This window comes from Manis pentadactyla, chromosome 18 (assembly GCF_030020395.1).
Source record: "Manis pentadactyla isolate mManPen7 chromosome 18, mManPen7.hap1, whole genome shotgun sequence".
Taxonomy (NCBI): domain Eukaryota; kingdom Metazoa; phylum Chordata; class Mammalia; order Pholidota; family Manidae; genus Manis; species Manis pentadactyla.
Genome location: NC_080036.1, coordinates 18292850 through 18313916, shown reverse-complemented (window position 1 = coordinate 18313916; position 21067 = coordinate 18292850).

The following is a 21067-nucleotide window of genomic DNA, read 5'->3' as shown; positions in this document are numbered from 1 at the left end:
TTTGCCTTCTCTAATATAAGGGTTATTAAAACAAAACAGGAAAGAGTCTACATGTACATGATCCTCGACAGGTAATGTTATCATCAACCCAACCTAGATTAATTACATTTATAAGCAAGAAGCAAGTTCATCATCACATAAAAACTTAAAAAAGCAATATGTAGGGTATTTGTACACATTTAAAATGTGCATATAGGTGCTCATTAAGGGAAATAGCTATTTTATTCATTAATTTTGTTTAAGTACAATTGCATTAGGACAAAATTTATGAGCACAACTGCAATTTTTTTCATTACTAGTCTATATACACACTTCCAATGAATAATGCATACAGTTTGTTCTTATTCTTTTCTTATTGTCTAGGTTACAATGTGATTATATTTTTTTGAAACATAATTTTATATCTGTTAAATCTAGTAATTAAAAACTGGATTGGTATTTTCTGCATTTCATTTAATTTTTCAAGTAATTAATTCCTAAGTATTATGCAAGTATTGGTCTGATTGCTCAAAACTTTTTAAAACCTCTCATCTTTCACCACACATAGTTTGAGAAACACTATCCTGTAAGGTAACCCAGTTTCTTCAACAAACAAAGAGCAAGAGCAAAAGTCTATAAATAAAAGCTGACTTTAAACACAGACCAGCAAAGTGCAATATATGGTGCTTATTTGGAACCTGATTTAAACAAACAAACTAAAAATAAAAATAAAAAAAAAGAGACAATTGAGGAAATGAGAAAAAGGACTACTTGATGGTGTTAAAGACTTACTGTTTATCTGTTAAGTGTGATAATGGTGTTATAAGTAGGCTTTTTAAAGAGTCTTTATATTTTAGAGCTATATTCCAAAGTATTTATAGGTGAAATAGTAGGATGTCTGAGATGTGCTTCAAAACAGTCACTGGGGGAAGGGGAGGTGACAAGTATAGGTAAGGCAAAATCGACCATGAGTAATCATTGCAGAAGCTGGATGATTGATACATGGAGGTCCATTACACTGTTCTGTCTTGGGTATGTTTTAAATTTTTCTTAATAAAAAGTTTTAAAAGGTAGACCTATGCAGATGAGCCAGAGGCCTTCCGTGTTGTACAGCACTGAGGGATGAGATTAACTCTGGCAGTAACACACCTGCCTGGCTTCTGGAATAGTGTTTACTAGAGACACACAGGAGAGACATGAGGCAGCAGGAGCAGAGCAGGAGCCCTCTGGGGTAGGGCTGAGGATCTAAGAAGGGAATTACAGCCTCTGAGAGAGGAGCCACAGTCTCGGAGACGGGAGGCTCAATGGTGATGGGGAGGGCCAGCCTCTCCTCTCGCGGGGTCAGAGGCTTGTCCCAGTAAAGCCCGAAAGGACTCTGGGCATCATCGCTGCCCTGCCACCTCTGCAGGCCTCAGCTGGAAGGACACAGGCCCCACCTTTGGCATAAAATTTCTTTAATTAAAAAAAATTCACTAATCTCCTTTCATTATAGAAAAGAGAAATACCTTTTGCCATTAGTAATGAAGTATAATGATCAAGAGTAAGACTTAGGAGCTACAGACCTGGAACTGGGTCTCCTGTTAACTGTGTGTCCTTAAGCAAGTTATTTTAACTTCTGGGAATCTCTTTCCCTTATTTGCAAATTGCATATAATTCAAAGAATTGTTGTGAGGCTCAAACAACCCAGGCATGTAGTCTTTAGCACATATCAAAGGCTCAAAAGAAAACGCCCAGGATAGCAGTAGTTGGTCATGCTGTTATCATTAGCCATCACAGGAGTATGAGCTCATTAAAGAGCAGGAGTCGTGTTGACAAGACAGAGTAAGTGCTGTAGTTAAGAAGAATATTAGTATCACATAATCAGTTTAAAATACTGCTTTGTGTACATTGCATTCGGGTACAACAACACAGTCTGGGGTGTAGAGAGAAAGGGAATTATTTCCCATAGACCTCAGGAGAGGCCCAGCTCTTCTACCGACCGATGGAGCACAGCCCCGGGGATGTCTCCGAGGCCCCAGAGCCTTGGTCCTTTCAGGACTGCTGTGGGAATCAGACTCAGTGACACAAGCAACCAATGTTAGCTTGACCTCCCTTCCATCTCTGACACACCTCCAACTTAGCACGGATTTGTGACGTGACCCTCACTGCCACCCCCATTTCAGGAATGCAAGACCCTCTTCCCTGAAGTTTATCAGAGGCCTGGATGAGAAAAGGGAATCTGGTGATCTGGTGAGCAGAATAAGTGCATAGATAAATGGCAACTCTTATTTTCTTATTAAAAACAAAATCTTGTGTTTTAAAATTAGATGAAATAGCTACACACACCCTCAAAATAGCTGTGTTCACCCAAATGCTTCCAAATCCAAGAAGAAGTGGAAAGAAGCAATCACCTAAGTGCTTTGATTTCATTATTCCAAAGATGGAATTGTTTCCCAGCACTTTGACTTGGAAATGAGCAACTGTGATATGCCACTAATAGGCTGGATAAGAAGGGTAAGAAACAATTCAACCATCTCCAAAGATTGCCATAATTAAAAATGCAAAAAAACTTGATGTTCAGCCTTGAAGGAGGACATCCTCTTGATAATAGTATGATCTCAGCATTTTTCATATGAGTAGTTTGTAATTATTATCATGCTAGAGTATTACACTTTATCAATGATAACATTATCACTATAACCAGAAATTGGAAAGAAATGGGGTGAAGACACACACACACACACACACATATGCACAAAGGCTATAAACAGCTTTATTGCCTGATTCTTTTGGATGCCTCCAAAACATTAATGATTCTTTTAGATGTTGTGTTTTTTCTAGAAAATGTTCGTAAAACATTTGACAGATGCGAATGCTTGTTTGCTAACAAAGGCAGATAATAAATGAAAGAATACTCAGCCAATTTGTTTACAGAAAAACTCAGAAATATTCATTCTTAGACTGTGTTGGGAGTTGCAGAATCTCCTTTTGTATTTCTGGCTGACTTATTTTCCCCTAATAGAATTGTTTCTAGAATTGCTGGAATTACATATGTTGCTGCAAAGTGGCTTTCTGCCCCCTCAGCCTGAAGTAGTTGAAAATCTTTAGACAGTGAGCTCACTTATGCAGGGAACATCTCTACATGAAAACTCTGGGTAGGATACCCCCTCATCCCCCACCTGGCCTCCTTGTAGCCACAGGGAGGAAGCCTATGAGAAGGAGAACATGGAAATGATGCTGGGAAAAAGCAGAAACCCTATCCCTCTTCCCCCTTTACCTCCCACCCCCAACCTCCCCATCTGACAGCGGTTCAGAAAGAACTCGAGGCAAACAGAGAACAAGGCTTGGCTCGCAGGGGACACCTCTGCATGGTGTCCCAACTCGCTGCCGTGGAGTCCTGCATGGGGAACACAGCCAGCCCTGCCCCGCATCACCACAGCTTTGTTTCAGGGCCACTTTCATGGAGTGTCTGCCCTCAACTTTATGCCGGTGTCTCATAAGATGTAATTGATGACCCAAGAGAATGAAAATCTATCACTGAATGTGAAACTCACTTGACTAAACTATTCTAGTCTATTTAACTTAAGGAGCAACATACTTTCATGAGAAAAATCAGACAAAATATTAAAATGTCCTCAGAGATGTAAAGGGCATTAAAATGTAAGGGCTGCATTGGATTTTTTTTCTTTTAACTTCTCAGTTGAAATTTGTTTTACACTGGAAAGGGGAGAATATCATGTACATGTGTGTGTGCATATACATATACATGTATATATATATATATGTGGTGTGTGTGTGCTTATATATATATGCAGGACTTCATGCAAGATGTCAAAATTTATGAAAACTTCAAAGGTCTTCTGATAGTCTGTATGCACACTCTGTATGTCTGCAGTCATGGTTGTATCCTGGCTCTACCACGTCCAGATGCAGGCTGCTCATGGTCCCTCTCAGTATCTATTCTCTAAACAAGCAGAGAGGGGAATTTGTGCCAGACAGAGAGCAACACCCCTGCTTTGGAGCAAACATACTGCCGTGGTGGCAAATACCTGCTCCAGCAGTCACTCGCTGTGCAACTCTGGAAAAAACTAAAACCTCTCTGAGTTGTTACTTCTTCATCTATAAAATGGGGGAAGTAGTCCCTACACCATGGTGTTGTAGGGGAAATTAAACAAAACACAGAAATGAAAAGCATGTAGAGGAGTTCCTGGCATCCTGGCAAAACCCCATACATGGTCATAAATGACCCCTCCCTGAATTAAACAGGAGCGCTTAGAGCAGGCATCCTTGCCATGTCCTGGTTTTAATTTTGATGGCCACTGCTGGTTTATCTCAACTGGATTCTTGTTTGACAGTGTGGGAGCTACCATCCCCTTATCTTACAAGACTGTTGTGAGACCCAATGTAAACACTCTGTGATCTGTGGACTATCCTACTTTAGTTATTAGGATTCATTAAATCTCAGGATGCAAAGCAAAAAAAAAAACAAAGAGAAGTATAGCCCAGTCCATCGAATACAATTGCTGAAATGACATATATCAAAAATACAAATTGAGAACAGAAGACAATTCTTGTTCTTACTAATTTGCAAAGTGGACTTTTTCCTCTTTCTGTGGCTACACTACCATCCTGGAAATTGGTGAGCCAGTCATTCAGGGCCAAATACTTTCACACAAAGCCAAATACATTTTTTTTATTTATCAAAGAATATTGTAATTTTTTAAAGTCATTTTTCATCACTTTTCCTTTAATGAATAAAAACTGAGGCCAATTCAGAGTTAACTCTGCCTGGATATCCACTATCCCTTCTCTTGATCTAACAGCTGAGGAATGAGTGTCTGGGTGGGTGGGCTCCATAGGGAAGAAATGCTTGCTTAGTCCTGGCCCTCATTTGAACACAAGGCATGCTCTCCCTAAAAGTCACTCCCTTTCTTAAGGCCACATTTTATCTCATTAGAGCAATGTTTAAACTTGTGTACACACAGGAATCTGATATTTTCCACTCTCATATTGCCCTGATGAAAACTGACTTTCAAATCTATGCATTTTTTCCCTTCCTACATAGTTGGGAAGAAAAGACTCTTCTTCACTTAGAAGACAGAGGAATAATCTCTTTGATGTCCAAAACTTCATTTGTGATTCAGAAACCTCCTTGGCCCCAAGAATAATTTTAAATTCAAAGAGGAACTTGTTTGATAGGCCAGCTTTTTGTGTGTGTGTGTTGGGGGAAAGAGAAACTTTTTAAAATAATGATCAAACAGATATAAAACACTATAATTAGCTAACCCAATGCCATGCCATCCACGTGGTGCTTGCTTTGAGTTTTCAACCTTCATAAGGCCGTGTCTTCATGGCTTTATAAAATTATCCATTCTCACTCAAATATGCTTTCTTGATAACTATTTCAGCGGGATCAGTGAAATTAGTTGTGTCATTACTATGGTTTTGAACACAAAGCATGCTAACTGGTAGCTGCGATCCAGAAGTGTGCAGCCTACTTTAAACAGGCAATGAAAAGGTAAAAGAACGATGCCCTGATGCAGCTAAGACAAAGTGGAGGCAGGTGTCTGGGGCCAGGACACCTCAACAGTACAGGTGCTTCTGCCGTACGAGCCAAGGAGAGTTGTGAACTTCCAGGGAAGGAGCCAGGGCTCGGTCAGTACAAAAGCCCTCCCTGTGCTATGGCAGTGCCCTAGGAGGAAGCCCTCCAGGCTGCGGATGGGGCAGGGGGCAGGCCTTTACAGCAAGTGCAAGGAAAGCAAGATGCTGTCTGTGTTGGGAATGCACATCAGCATCTTGAGTGTGCAGACAATTGGTGCATTGATGAGAGAGAAGCGGAGAGATGAAAGATTCCCCACCCTGGGCACCGAAAGCACCACAAAGCAGAGTTAATTCAGATTCACAGTTGCGCAAGAGGTGACTGGCAAGGGAGGCCCAGAGACTCAGCAGACACATCTGTGGGCAGCTGAAAGCTGGATTCCCCAGTGGGACCAGGGCAGACCTGGAGTCCCCTTGGGGCCTGTTGCTCAAGAGGGACCTGCAGCTGATGACAGAACGAGCCTACGCAGCATTGGCACTTGGGGGCCCAGCATTTGCAGGCTCCACATTTGCTGAATGGGATTGAGTCTACTTTCTGGAGTAAAAATTAGAAAACCTCCGATTGCTTCAGATGTTGACACACAAGCATGGGGATCATCTGACAGCTGACATCAGTATTTTACGTCCAGTATTTACGTCTGGAAAGTTAGAACTTTCCAGAAGGGGTCCCAAACCGAGGTCTCTGGGGACACTTCCTGGTTCACAGACATTCCTACTAAGAGCTTCCTTCATGCCCCTCACGCTGGCAGCCGTGCTGTCATTTGGGCCACATGCACCCTCAGCCCAGAGTCCGACAGGATTTATGGGAAATGGTCATTTTCAGAAGCTCCTCAGGAGAAGGTGTGTGCAGGGCATCTGAGCGCTTCCAGCACAGACCAGACACGCAGCAGACAGGCGGCCGTGGGGGCGGCACGAGCACTCCCCCCTACCCAGCCCTGGATGCTCGTGGCCCATGAAGCTCCACCTGCACCCTCACACACCACGCAGCGGAGGACGCTGGCTGGGTTGGTACAATGAGGAGGATTCAAGGGAGGTGTAGGCATGGACCCAATATGTGCCTGTGAATGAGCCTAAATCAGCCCAGAAAACAGTGGGGTGTCACAGGGCCCTATCCAGCTCCCTCACCAACCTGGAATGGGCCAGAGGAGACGCGGCAAAGCTGAGTGGAGCTGGGAGGGGGAGGAAGTGTATCTGGGGAGAGCAGCAAAATCCAAAAATAAATGTCCATATAGACTGTCAGAAACACATACAAGGAAGTGTAAAATGTGGATAAATGCAAAGTTCTTCACTGAAATGTGAACGGCTGGGGTGTTACCATAGGAAGAGCAGTGGGGAAGCAATGGGGTGTCCCAGGAGGATGTGTAACAATGACTCGGGGGTTCCTGATGCGAGTGAGCCAAACATCTGATCATTGCCACTGGCTGCTTAAAAGGGCCTCCTGCTGGCTTCAGTGGAAGGCAGAACCCTTGTCAGGCCTCACAGGCCCACCCAAAGCCAGGCTGGACCCCAGCTCTGGCCTCATCCTAACTTCCCTGCCTCCTCGCTCTCTGGTCCAGTCTCCTCTCTGCTGGACTCCTGCACTTTCATTCACATGCCTCACCTCTGGGCCTTTGCACATGCCATCTCTCTTAGGCAGACTCATCACATCTCACTTTCCACCCCTGCTTCACCAGGTGAACACCTACAGGCTTGACCACTTCCTTCTCAGAAGGCTTCCATCCTCCGATGAACCAGCCCATGCCCTCTAATCCCATCACTGCCCAGACCTCTCCTTCCCTACCAGCCAGGCCTGGGATTCCTCCATCCATGCGGATCTGCCTTCTTATAGGCACTGGCCATGTTGCCTTGCTTGTCCACACACATGACAGGACTCAACTAACAGTAATAGAAACTAATGAGGGTTGTTAGTGCCATGCAGCTGCAGAAGAAACCAAGTTGGGTATTAAAAGAGGGATACATTCTATGGCAAAGTTGGTGACAGACATGCCTTTTGGTGGCACTCAGGTCACACACTGGGGTTTATGTCAGGTGCCACAACAAAATGGTGGTTAACATAGGGAAGGAACTCAAAACCAGATGGGGAGGTTAGGATGAGGCCAGACCCAGGGCCCCAGCTGGCCTTGGGAGGGCCTGCAAGGCCTGGTGAGGGTTCTGCCTTCCGCTAAAGCCAGTGAGAGACCCTTTTAATCAGCCAATGGTGTGATTAGATGTTTAGCTCACTCGCATCAGGAAACCCTGAGTCATTTTCACAGAACATTAAAGGCCATCAGCATACTTAGGCTGGAAACAAGACAGGAAATTATGGTTAGTGGATGCAAATATCTCAAGGGCTCTTTATGACAACGGGGGTTGTCTGCTGAGCAGAGAAATGTGAAGGTGTGCAGCCATGGAGTAACACCTCCCCAGGTTCCCTGATACTGAAAGTCTTCAACTTGAGTCTCCCAGCCAGAGTTCCCAGTGTTGGTTGGGTTATGAGACATTTTCTCTCTCTTCTACTCTGGAAGACCCATGCGTCCATTGCACAAGGAAAAATCCATTCCAGACCTCAAGCCTTCATCTGCTAGATGAGAATATGGGACCATGGTCCCCTGCAATGTTCTCTGAGTGTATGCATCTGGCAGGCAGTGACTGAGGCTTATATCCCTCAAGCTGGAATAGAAACTGGCTGCTTGAAACTTATGCTCACACTTAGAAAGGAACATTTCTTAAAACAGCCCATGTGTATCTGGCTTCTGGGAATTAGTAATTCAGGGAGAAAATGATCAACTGGAATCAAATTTCTAACTCCCCCCCCCCAAAAAAACATACCCAGGCTGAGCAAGTCATTTTTCAAGAAAAGACATTCAGAAAATTTGTTCTATGTCCATTATCTTTTGGCCTGTGAGGGTCTGAACTCATGCTCACTCGCCAGAATCCTACAAGGAGGAAACTTCAAGGGCATCCAAGAGTCCTCATGGCAGAAGCCGAAGACACTCTTGTTTTCAAATCATGGGCACCAGCCCTGCTGCTTCCTTGACAAAAGCTGTCATGTTTACAAAAAAGGTTGGGAGCATTAGAAATCATTTTTAATTTTGGAGCCAGGTTCCCTACCAGAAATCCAGCATTTTCTTCTCCCCAAAATATCAGCCTCCATTTGAACCCCAGTGACTTGCTGATTCATTTCTCTATTGCTTTGTCTTCCGGCCTGCCTGCCAGGATGCCCTTCCTAAAAGCCCACACAGCTGACCCAGGGTATGTTCTTACCTCTCTTCCTGCTCCCTGAGTGTCAAAAGGGTGCACTCTACTCTCTGATCCATTTCTCTCCTTCCCCCTCCAAGTATTTCCACCCCATTTGTAACAGCCCCTGAGATGCACCTCTATTCGATTTTCCTTACCCAGCTTGAAATCCTCTCATTCTAATTACCGTTTCAGTTTTCTTATATTTCTCCCTTGAGATGTCTCAATTAGTGTACTTTTTCATACTGCCTGTCACCTCTGAGCTGCAAGGTAGGCTAAACTCCAACCGAAACCAGGCAGAAAATAAATGAGGAGACATTGTGGGTGGCCGGGCGGAAGGTGGGGTTACTTTACAAACTCGCACACCTTTAATTGATGATAAATGGACAGGAAAGTAGCCTTATTAATACAGCAGCCGTGACTCGGCTGGCGTGCAGTGTCCTTTCATTACTCAAAGGTACAGAAGAGGCAGACCACGCTCAGTCCTAGGTGAGGAGCTTCCATTCAGAGAAAGAGAACATGTAAGACTAATTAACAGAGTTCTGGTCAAAGTCGGAAATTAACTCTCCTCTTTAAGACCGCAGCTAAAAATGCCATTTGTCTTCTCTGTAATTATACTTATAGATAATTATACCCTATTGCAGCATGCAGCAAGTTAAATGAAGGTAGGGCTCTCTCCCCCCATCACATAACTCTTTGCATTCCAGCCCTGTCAAAAGACTAAACAAAAATAAAGGTGCCTGCCACAGTATATTTCTTCCATTAATGAGCGCTTTGTTGTCTTAACTCTTCTCTAGAAAGAGGTGTTTATTCCTTCATTCCTCCGGGAATCCGGAGTACTTATCTGAACCTTTCAGAATTTAGAAACACACAGAAGGCAATTAGGACTTCAAAGCGTTTCCCACCCCCAATATCTGCTTTGGTCTCTCAATGAATGCATAAAGGACAAGGAGCAGGAAGTCGCCTTCCCCTTCTCTCCTTGCTGTGCAGTATTTTGACCTTGCTGCCACTCCTGAATCTCGCTGAAACCAGTGCACAACCCTTTCCCATCACCTGAACCCTCTTCTACTGCTATTACATTTCTAAAGATCTTCAAGGGGCCAAAGAAATAAGGACGTGCACATTGGGTAGTGGCATTTATCCTCACTCTAGGTGGCAATGTGCACGTGTCCCTCGGATCTGAGATGCCAGCGTGGGGCTCATTAGTGGGGGCCCAGCTCAGCCCTCCTGAGAGGCAGGGACTCAGCTTGCTGGGTCCCATTCCCCATTTGCCATTGGGCAGAGATGAGAGCACCCCTTTAAAATCCCACATTCCCCAAAGGATGTGGCGGGATCCTCAACTAGTCTCACAAATTAGTCCCTCAAGAATCCAAAGGATACAGTTCCCAGTGGTAGATCCTCTGGAGAGTTTAGGAAAGGGCAGGGGTGACTTTTGGGGCTCCCACATGCCCTCCTTTCCTTCACTGTTTCGTCCTCTGGCCTCACTGGTTTCAGGCTGTCAGGCTCCTCCTCCTGCTCACCGACACCCAGTCCCACCCAGGTTCCTTCCTTTCAGCCTCTCCCATACCTCTGAGCAGTCTGCCAACTAACAGCAAAGTTTTCACCAAATAGATCACCTTGCGCTTGTCTAAACCCGCGCATGCCTTAAATGTCGCTCTGAAGCCACCCTGCAACCCAGAGGTGACATTCTTCTTGCCTCTGACTTCCATCTTGCTGAGCTGAGCTGATTCCAATGAAGAAATCCAGAATTAAAAAATAAACATCTCTAGTCACACATTTGCTGGATAATTACTTGTACAGCCCTCTCATGAAGCAATTTGGCAATATGTGTTAAGAGCAATAAAAATATTGACTGTGAAACTTTCATGAGGAAATATTCTTAAATTCAGAAAAATGTTCAATATGGTGTAATAATATTATGCAAAACAGCAGCAGCAAGAAAGAAAATAACCTAAGCATTCGAGATTGGAGAGCGTTCAAATTAATAAGCGGTACATTCACTTGATGGATGATTATGTGCCCATTAAAAGGGATGGTTATGGAGCTTGTGCAAAATCTGAACAATTGGTTATAATATTAGGTTTAAAAATTCAGAATATAAATCAGAAAAGAGTGTGATCATAAAAGTCATGCCAAAATACGGACAGTGGTTGGGTTAAATGGAGGAGGATATGGTTGATAATTTTTCCTTTCCTCAAATTATTCTGCCATGCATTTACATACTTTCTAATGAAAGTATATATATTAATCTGGTTTGAAAAAAAATCCGTGACCCTTGTATATGTGATTCTTTTTTTTTTTTTTTAGATAATTATTTTTTATTGAAGGGTAGTTGACACACAGTATTACATTAGTTTCAGGTGTACAACACAGTGATTCAACATTTATATACATGATAATTCTAGCTACCAGCTATCACCATACCAAGCTGTTACAATATTTTGACTATATTCCTTATGCTATACATTAGTATATGTGATTCTTGTGAGCCTGTCAAACGAATCTAAACTGAGCAGCCTGGTGGGCACATCTGACCTGTGTGAAGCCGCTGAGATTTGCCGCGTGCCTGCTCTACCACCACCGAGCTAGATGGCTTTTGTTTAATTATCCGAGTTCAATATCATCAACAAAAAGAACAAACCCTTGTCACAGGTGGTTGTTATGATTTTTCATCCATGTCCCTGGTCCTAGGCTAATTCTTTTCCTAGCCCCTGGGTTACCCCTGCCCAAACTGCCCGCACGGAATGCTCTCTGCTTATCTTCCCGTTAAAGTTGGGATCTGCCAGGAACGCTGTCCTGTCTCCTCTGATGCTTCCCTGTCCAGGGTGCCGCAGACCCACTGCTCACAACGCCACTGCCTCCTCCTCGGCTCCGTCACAGGCCTCCAGAGCATCAGACCTGAACTTCCAGCGGCTGCCTCGCTTTCTGCAATCAGCACCTTCAGATCAAACGCGTGGTCTGTGTCCCCTCGTCGAGCCTGTTGCTGACGTCACCTTCTCCAGCTGATGACAGGACTACCACCCACTTTCTTGTCCCACTTTAGAAACCTGGATTCCACTCGGTCCTGACTGCCGTCACCTCTGACAGCACCTGCTGACGAGTCACATGTCTGTCCCTCATATACCCTCCTGTCCTTTCAACCGCCTCCAGAGGGAAGTTTTCTAAAGTACAAATCACTCACTACCTGCTGAAAGGAAAGGAGCGACACACAGCAGCAATTCACTGGAGAATTCCGCTTTACTGGGGAAAGGTGCTGGGTTACATAGGAAGGGGCATGGGGTGATTGAGGTGTCACTTCTAGGGGGCTGGTGGCTATTGGCTAGGTGCTGGGATTAGGGGGGCGAGGGGTGATTGGGCTTCAGGTGGCGCCGTCGGGAACTGAGGACCCGGAAGAGAAGCAGGAGGTTCGCCATCTTATGGTTGGGGGCCCTTCACCTGCCACCACTGGGTGTTTCCTGAACATGTTCAGGGCCCTCCAATGGGTGTGATACGACTTCTCAGAAGTGTCTACCTGGATTTCCGGCCCTCCCACCTCTCTCCTCTCCACCCCACTGACCTGGATGCACTCTGGGGTCTCCTTGCTCAGCTGTCAGTCAGGCTGGTCCATCTCATGACTCCACTGACCACAGGGCGATCCTAGATATTGGACGTAGTGCTGTGATGACCTGGTAGTGATCCGGCCTCCCAGTAAAGCCCCTCGGGGTCCACAGCCACCTCCCCTCCCCATCAAAATACTCCTCCCATGCCAGCAGTCTTGCCCCTTAGGAAGTATCTGGTCCAGTGAAGAGTGGGGTTGCACCTTCTCAATGACAGCACATTTTCGGTGACCCTTAGGGATACACCATCCCTCTCAAGGGTGGAATCTTCTCAGTAGTGCCTTAATCAGAGAGGCAGCCTGAGCCTTGTGGGGTGTTAAGCATGCACCACCTTTCTGGAGGTGCTTTGGGGAGAAAGCAGGGGTTTGGTTGACACTGGAGGGGATCCCCTCTTCTCTGAAATGACCTACAAAGAAAATGGAGGAGTAGGAGGGCTAGCTACCCCCAGGCAACCTTTCCTGTGTCTTGGGTACCTTGGCCCAGGGAGCTTAGCAACAGAGATGAGGATTTTCTACCTCAAATGCTTGGGCCGGGGAAGTGATCAGCCCTACCACCTGCAGGAGGCATTGTGTCTAGTGGAAATGGTGTAGGCATTAAACCAAGTCAGGTTTATAATCAGATGTGCTACCTGTATGACTTTGGGCAAGTTGCTTAACCTCTCTGGGCCTCAGTTTATCATCTGTAAAATGGGTGTGATAATATTCACTTGAAAGTTTCATTGAAAGCCTGAACATGACTCTAACACAGGGCCAGCTACATGGGTGATCAAGTAAAAAGTCAGTTCTCTTCCTTTCCCTTCCTATGCTAAATCTTTTTTTTTTTTTTTCCTTCCAAAGAGAAGAGAAGGATTAGGGCCATTTCCTAATTCCAGCCTACTGGCATTTTGGACCGGATCATTCTCAGTTGTGGGGGGCTGTCTTATGCATTACAAGCTATTTAGCAGCATCACTGGCCTCAGCCCAGTAAATGCTGGTAGTACCCCCACCCCAGTTGTGACATTCAAAAATGGCTCCAGACATTGCCCCCAGCTGAGAATCACTGGCCTAGAGTTCTATCACTCAAATGTCACCTGGTAAAAAAAGTTACTCGGTTTTCCTTTTGGACCTGTTCTGAAAGGTGCTGAAGGCCCAGGCGATGGAGTCCACATCAGTCTACCTTCAGGATAAGAGAGGATGCATCTGATGCTTGCTGTCAACAGCCACCTCGTCACTATGGACTGAAACTGTGTCCTTCCAAAATTCATACGCTGAAACTATAACCCTTGATATGACTGTATTTGAAGAGCCTTTTATTAAGGTTAAATGAGGTCATAAGTGTGAGGACCTGATTGGACAGGATTAGTATCCTCGTAAGCGGACACAGAGAGCTCTCTCTCCACATACACGCCAAGGAAAGGCCATGTGAGGACAGGTAAGAAGGTGGCCATCTACAAGCCAGAAGGAGAGGCCCCACCAGAAACTGAACTGGCCCTCACCTCCATCTGGGACTTCCCAGCCTCCAGAACTATGAAAAGATACATTTCTGTGGTTTAAGCCTGCCAGACTGCGGTGTCGTGTTATAGCAGCCCCAGCAGACCAAGAGATCGTTCCTTCACACCGAAGACTGGATCACTGCATCTCATGACATTCCCAGCACACATCTGTCTGGTCCACAACTTTTAGTTGATCACCCACCACATGCCAGGTGGTGCTGCAAGAAGTGCCGGGGGAAATAACAGTGAGTAACTGCCTGCCCCCGTGGCATTTATTCTCTGGTGGGGGCCACAGACAACACCCAGTGGCTAGATGACCAAATGTTAGGGAGAAATAAATGGTATGAAGACAACTAAAGCAGGGTCAGCAGACCTGCAGTGATAAGGGGTGGGGGTTCCTTCTGTAGGACTGCACCTGTCGTCTCCCAGCTGTGGGTGAGGGACAGTGGCAGAGATGTGAGAATCGCAGAGACAGCTGCCTTGTGGACATGCCTACAGATCACCTCCACTCACAGTGAGTAAAATAATCTAAGGTAGATTCAGGAGGATCCCCGCACTCACCCTGTAACATGTATGTGGCACTAAGCTGTCACAATTGCTTTAGAAGGAAAGAACTAAAAAACACACAGGAGTCCGTGGATGTTGGTCCTTCCTGTTCACACAATACAGAGAAAATCATAACTATAGCTATGCTGTTATTTTTTGTTAAGTATTGGAATGAATACTTGAGTTGCCTTTGGTGGGATTACAGTTGATTTTTACAAATTCATTAAACCTATGTTGTTTAAACTGTCTATGAGGAGCATTACTTCTTGTAATTAAAAAGTCCAGTAAACATTTTTAAAAGTGGGTCTGGTTTGATCCTGATTTGTAACCAGGGTTTCTCATTGATGGAGGAGGTTGCCACAGGAGGGAGGTGATTTACGACAGAGCTCTGCAATGTTTAAACATACCACAAAGACATGGAATTTTTAAAGCTTGAATTGCTGAGTCTGACCCAGTGTAGCCATTCAAGCAGGTGGTGTGAAAACAGAAGGTACTTTTAAAAATCTTTTGATCTGAAAGACTGCAGCATCTCCTTTTGAAACTGTTGCAGTGACAGTTTATCATGTAAATCCTTCTTCATTTGCAAACCATTCATCCCAGAGCAACCACGAGCTGCCTGGCATCACCACAGACAGCCCACTGTGCAGGCATGAGGCTGTGGGACCGTTGGAGGGGCACAATTCTGCGCGTTAGTGCAAACGGGCAAGATTGCACACTCTCTGAAACACAGAAGGCAGAGGAGGGAGCAAACGCCACCTGCAACTTCTAACTTCTCCTGCCACTTTTTCTATAGCAGGCCAAAGCTCTGTGGGTGTGGCCTGGGGTGCTGGGGCTCCTGACATCAGGCCTCTGGAGGTGGCCCCAGAACCAGGGTCCCTGGGGTGTACTGGAGCTGGCCGTCTTCAGGGGCTCTGCTCCTCTCCCCACCAAATCTTGCTCCAAGAACACCTCTGGGCTTACAAGACCACATGCGGGCAGCCAGCACCCTCTCCTCCTTCACCTGCCAGCCTCTGGGATCCCTACTGCAGAAGCTGCTGCTCCCCTCTGCCCTAGTGGGCCCCCCGCAGGTCCTGTGGGGGTGTCAGAACTCAAGAGCTCCATCCTCTGTTCTGATTCCAGCTCCTGGACTGCACGGGACCGTTCAGAGCATAATTACTTTAAGAAGTGTTATCCATGCATTTCACAGGAAAATATCAGTACAAATAATGTCAAGCTTTGCAAATGTTGCTGGCATGAGAGAGAAAAATCAATTCTTTTTATTACTGTTTCTCATTTACCTCCTCTTTCTCTTTTTCACTGATTGGCCAAGAAGAATACTAAAATGAGAACCACTTTTTAAAGTCACTCATTTGTGATATAAATTTCCTACCATTCATTGCTTTTTGCTTTTGTTTGTTTGTTTTAGGTTGTTTTGGTTTTGTTTACATTTTTTGTTTTTGCCTGACTCGGCCCTGATCATTCCTTTGGCTTACTCTATAGTAATACATTTCTACTTACATTTTTAGAATGCTTTTTTATTTGGGGTTTCGGTTTTCTTTTCCAAAAGGTACCATCCCTAGGAGCTTTCTCACAGTCACTATGCATCTAATAGACATCATTTCTCTTAAGATCAATTATCTTTTCATCTCACGCCCAGAGCATTTTGCTCTTCAGGCCACCCTCCGATTCTGCACGGCTTAAAAGAGAGTCATTTCCAGGTGTGCCTCACCATGAAACTGGGCGGTCCTTGAGAGAGATGCTTTCTCCTAGTCCCCTTGTATTCTCAGTGCCAGAGAACAAGGTCTTACACATAGAAAGGGATCAAAAGCAGCTGAAGGACAAATGATCAAACAAGTGAGCCTTTCAATTCCTTACTTGCAACTGACAATGTATTGGAGACCATTTTGCTAAACGTGGCAAGAACAACAAAAGTCACTTTGTTAATGAGAGAAAGTAAGGCGAGATTATTGCTGCCAGAAGGAATAGTTCTAGACACTCATCTAGGCCTGGTAGTTGCTACAGGGCTCCCTCCTCTCCGTGAGGCCTTCTGAATCCATCACCTGAACCTGGAAGCCCAACCAGGAGTGCCAGTCCCCGCTGCCCGCATGGCTCAGGTGCACCACACAGACTTCGCAGGCATTTGGCCAAGTGCTGAGCGCTGCACTGAACCCTAACCAGAATCACTGAACTTCATTCCTAAGAGCCACAGGAAGTGAAAGACTAGAGCCTTAGGAATTAGTCAGATACAGGTTCAAATCCCAAGTCTACTGCTTGTCAGAGGTGCAGCCCAGGGTAAGTTACTAAACTTCTCAGAGCCTCAGTTTCCTCAACTGTAAAATGGGATAATGATGCACCATCTCCCTTTCAGGACTTTTCCAAGGCTTTGATATACTCTGACACTTGTCTGCTGTAAGAGTCTGTTTCCATCCCAGGGGAAGGCGCCTGGGCTGAGTTTTCAGCCTGACTATGAGGCTGTCAAGTGAACCAGAGGGAGAGCCTGTTCCTTCAGCACCCCTCCACCAAGGGCTTCCAGGACATTCGTTCCTGCACTAGTGCTGGGGTTCAGGCAAGGACAGGGCCCCGCCCCTACACAGTGCTGACACTCAGTGAACATGCGATCAGTAAGTGATGCTACTTCTGCTCACAGCCCAGAGTGGAAGACAGAGGAATCAGGGGGTGCCCTGAGAGGGAGCAAAGGAGAACCATCCATCGTGGTGCTTTTGGGGTCCATTACAGCCACCATGTGACTTATTTCCAACCTGTCAAATGCTAGCTTGTCATATAGCTGAGGGTACAGCTCTAATCACAACTACAAATGTGAAAGCAATCCATTCATCTTACTACCATGGTCAAAACTAATCACTAAACTAAATCTGTGTAAGAACAAGATCATTAAAACTGCCCATGTTTTTTTTCACACAGTAACTGTTCTTGTGGAATTTACCTAGATGTAATTGTGGGGAAATGGAAGTTCCTACGGCCAGGATCCTCACATGACCCTAAACTACTTGATGATGTAACTGGCCTGCTGTTAGGCCACTTTTTCCACACCTGTACACAATAAGCTACTACTGACTGAGTCACTGTGTAAAGAGCTCTGCCCAGTGCTCTGGGCAGAGACAGAGATGCAGCTGGATTATGAACTTGCAGACTGTCAGATGCAAATGTGATTCTAGTGCTCAACTGTCACCTGGAGAAAAACCCTTTTATCCTAAGAACATTCCATTGTCATTTCTCAGTCTCACCAAATCCACAGTGAACTTGTCCTGGGCTGAAACCTTCCGGCAAGACAAAATAATCAGGGATTCACTCAGAGATGTGTATATAATAGTGTTTTTCATCTTGGCATTATTTATAAAATGAGCTAACACCTGGAAACAGCGTAAATGCCTAATAGTAGGATGTTGATTTTTAAAATAGTTATGTGCACCTCCATAGGAAAGAATACCATGCAGCCATCAAAAACTTATTTGCAATAATGGTATATGAATGTGGAGAAAGTGAAGGTTCCCATGGCCAAGATTCTCACCTGGTCCTAGTCGGCTTGCTCACTGCACAAGTGTGGGAAATACATTGTTATTGATACTATATAAAGAGTTCCACCCAGCGCTCTAGACTGCAAGGCTGCAGGAGAGCAGAGACTGGAATGGTGACAGCATCGGGGACAGAGACTGAGACGGCTGTGGGGACAGAGAGGCCCAGAGGCAGAGACCAGCTTGCTGCATGCAGGCTCGCTCTGAGTGGATGGGATTCTAGTGACTGACCTGCCACTGTGGGAATAAAGTTGGGTATAAACCCTTTCACCCCAAGAATGTTCCGCTGTCATATTTTGGTCTCATTGAATCCCATAGTGAACTTGTTAAGGGCTGAAACCCATTGGCAAAACAATGAAGTCACATGACAAGGTATATTGCAAACCAGCATGTAGGATATGGTCCCAAAGGGTAAATATTTTTTATATTTATGTGCATTCTCAGAGCATAAATGACCATAAGTGATAACTACATGCTATTCAGTAGTTTCCCTGACATAGTAGAGCTCTGTGGTAAAAGGCAGATTCCAGAGCTAGACGGCCAGGCTTGAATCCTGACCACATCACCTCTGAGTGTGTGATACTGGAGAATTTGTTCATTCACCTGTACCTCAGTTTCCCCATTTAAGCAAAGTGGTTGCTAATTGTTCCTACTTCAGAGGGATTGATTGAGGTGCCAGTCAAGCAATAGTGCAGACAGGGCATGGTATCCATAAGCATTTTTAAATTATTGTTATGAATTATGCTAGTGGTCCGATTACTGGTCATTTCAATTCTCTGTCTTATTCTTTATATTTTCTGCCAGAAACTGTATGCCTTTTATAATCATGGAAACGAAATAACTTTTTAACCCATTTCAGTCAACAAGATGAATTCAGTGCAGAGATTAGTGAGAACTACTTTGCAATAATTGACACATCTGCTATTTCCAGAACTAAATCAAATAAAATACAGTCAACTCTTGATTCTACACAAGGCACGTTCATTTATCTGCGGCTAATCTTGCTTTCCTGTTTTTACTAGCCTCATTAAGCATTGGGTATAACATCATATGTTACAGCTCTATCTAGCGTCTGTTTACTTTCTCTCCCACAGCCAACAGCTCAGCAAGAGCCGTGTAAACCAATTCTCTTAATGATCTACCCAGTCGGGGAAGGTGTGAACCAGTGATACAGGGAATACAGAGGCAAGGCCAGTGGCTCTGCCTTGGAGAGTGGCACGGTGACACCAATTCACATGGTTAGGACAGAAGGCTGTGGGTGGTGCTGTGTATCTAGTTCACACCCCTCTTGGCCCCATAATCCCCTATGTCAAAGCCATCAGGGTCCACGTCTACCTGGCCACACAACACTGCCTGCAAGTGAGGGGTATTTAACTTAGTGCTGCATGAAGATATAAGATTGATGGGAAATGATTGACTATATAATCTGTGAAGAAGGTCCAATCCTATCATAACACATGGATTTTTATAGCATATGTATTAAAATGTGCAATTTCAGTGCATTTCTGATATCATCTTCCATCAAATACATAGACTCACATGCTCTTGGCAGAGACCTTTAGGGGAGGTGTTGCTTTTCATGTTAGAATCCAAGTCTCTCTGTCACCCAAAGTCAATATTCCCCCAGGAAGGGATTGCTGGAAGCTTTGTTCCCCTCCCTTCCCAGGTGTTCTGCTCCTGAGCATGGTTCCATCAGCTGCACCCCTCTGTCCATCTTGCTCTGATGTAAGAGGCTGGCTTTGCTTCTTGGCCATCTGAGTCATCTCTGAGCCACCTTGTTCTGGTGCTATGGGGATAGGGGAGGCAGCCCAAGGCTCTGAAGATGGCACACATACTGTCTTTGGAGGTACTGGGCCTTCTTTGTACACCTTCCTCTAGCTGCAGCAGCCCCACTGGATTACCTCTCCTCCCCAGGCAATGCTGAGATACAGCATCTCCTCTTGACAAGCAATAGGAAGAAGGAAATCTATCCTAAGAAGGGGCAAGGGCTCTGGAGACAGATAAAACTCACTAGAAATTTGATTCCTACATTTGACAATTGGTCCTTCACACTAAACTAGTTGTTGGAACAAGAGAAAATTATTCAATCTCAGTTTTCTCAGCTGAAAGTGGTAATGCCATAGGTGTCCTTGACACTGCTTGTGACAGCGCATTGCCTAGCCCGCCATAGACACTCCAGAGACATGCATTTTTTTTTCAGTGCTCTCCTACTCATCTTTCACCATAATGTTTCATTTGAAAGTCTATTTGATATTGTTTATTTGACTCTAAGTAAGAGATAACCTACCAAGTGGCTAATACAAACAGGGGCTTACTTTTCCCCTGTAATAAAAAGGGTAGAAACAATTTGCTGCAGTTGACTTTTCCTGTTTGAGGCAGGGTCTCTCATTTTTTTCTTAGCCTTACCCTATGGTAGCAAAATAGCTGCATGGGCTCCAGGCATCATATCTATATCTGAGGCAGGAAGAAGAGGGATGTGGGGGGTGGTCTCTCACATCTGTCTCTTCTGGTGGACAAAAAAAGAGTCTTTCCCAGAAACACCTAACAGTGGACTCTTCCTTGCATTATATTGACTAGCTCTGTGTCACATGGCCACCCACTGCATTAAAAGACTGGGAAATCACGTACTTATTTTATTTTTCCTGTCTCTGTACTAGAAGGGGTGACAGGTTGGGATTGGCTGTCGGGCCAGACATCCTACAGGGCCTTCCCAGAAGACTGGTCATTTTCAGATTATAACTAATCAAGTAAATGTTAGGTAAAATAAAAATAAATGCCTAAATAATAAACAGTTCAGAGTCAAAGATAGATGTTTTACCCCCTGTCATGTGGGGTTTTACCCATCCTTGGTTCATATAAGAAATTCTTCAGCCTGCCACACATTAGAATCACCTGGAAAGTTCATAAAATGCACCAACGCCTGGGTCCCTTCTCAGAGTAGACACCGTGTGGAGGTGATGCCCAGTAATGGCTACTCACAGTGAAAGCTCCAGACCACGAGTTCCAAGACCACGGAGAGCATTAGTGCAGCCACAAGAGGACGCAAGAGGGAACATGGCCCTGAGGAATGCCCTGGGAAGGATCTGCAGCGAACAGGGGTCCGGGTCACTGGTGGCTTCCCATCTACCTAGGGACAGAACAAAAGGCCTAAAGGGCATTCTAACCTACAC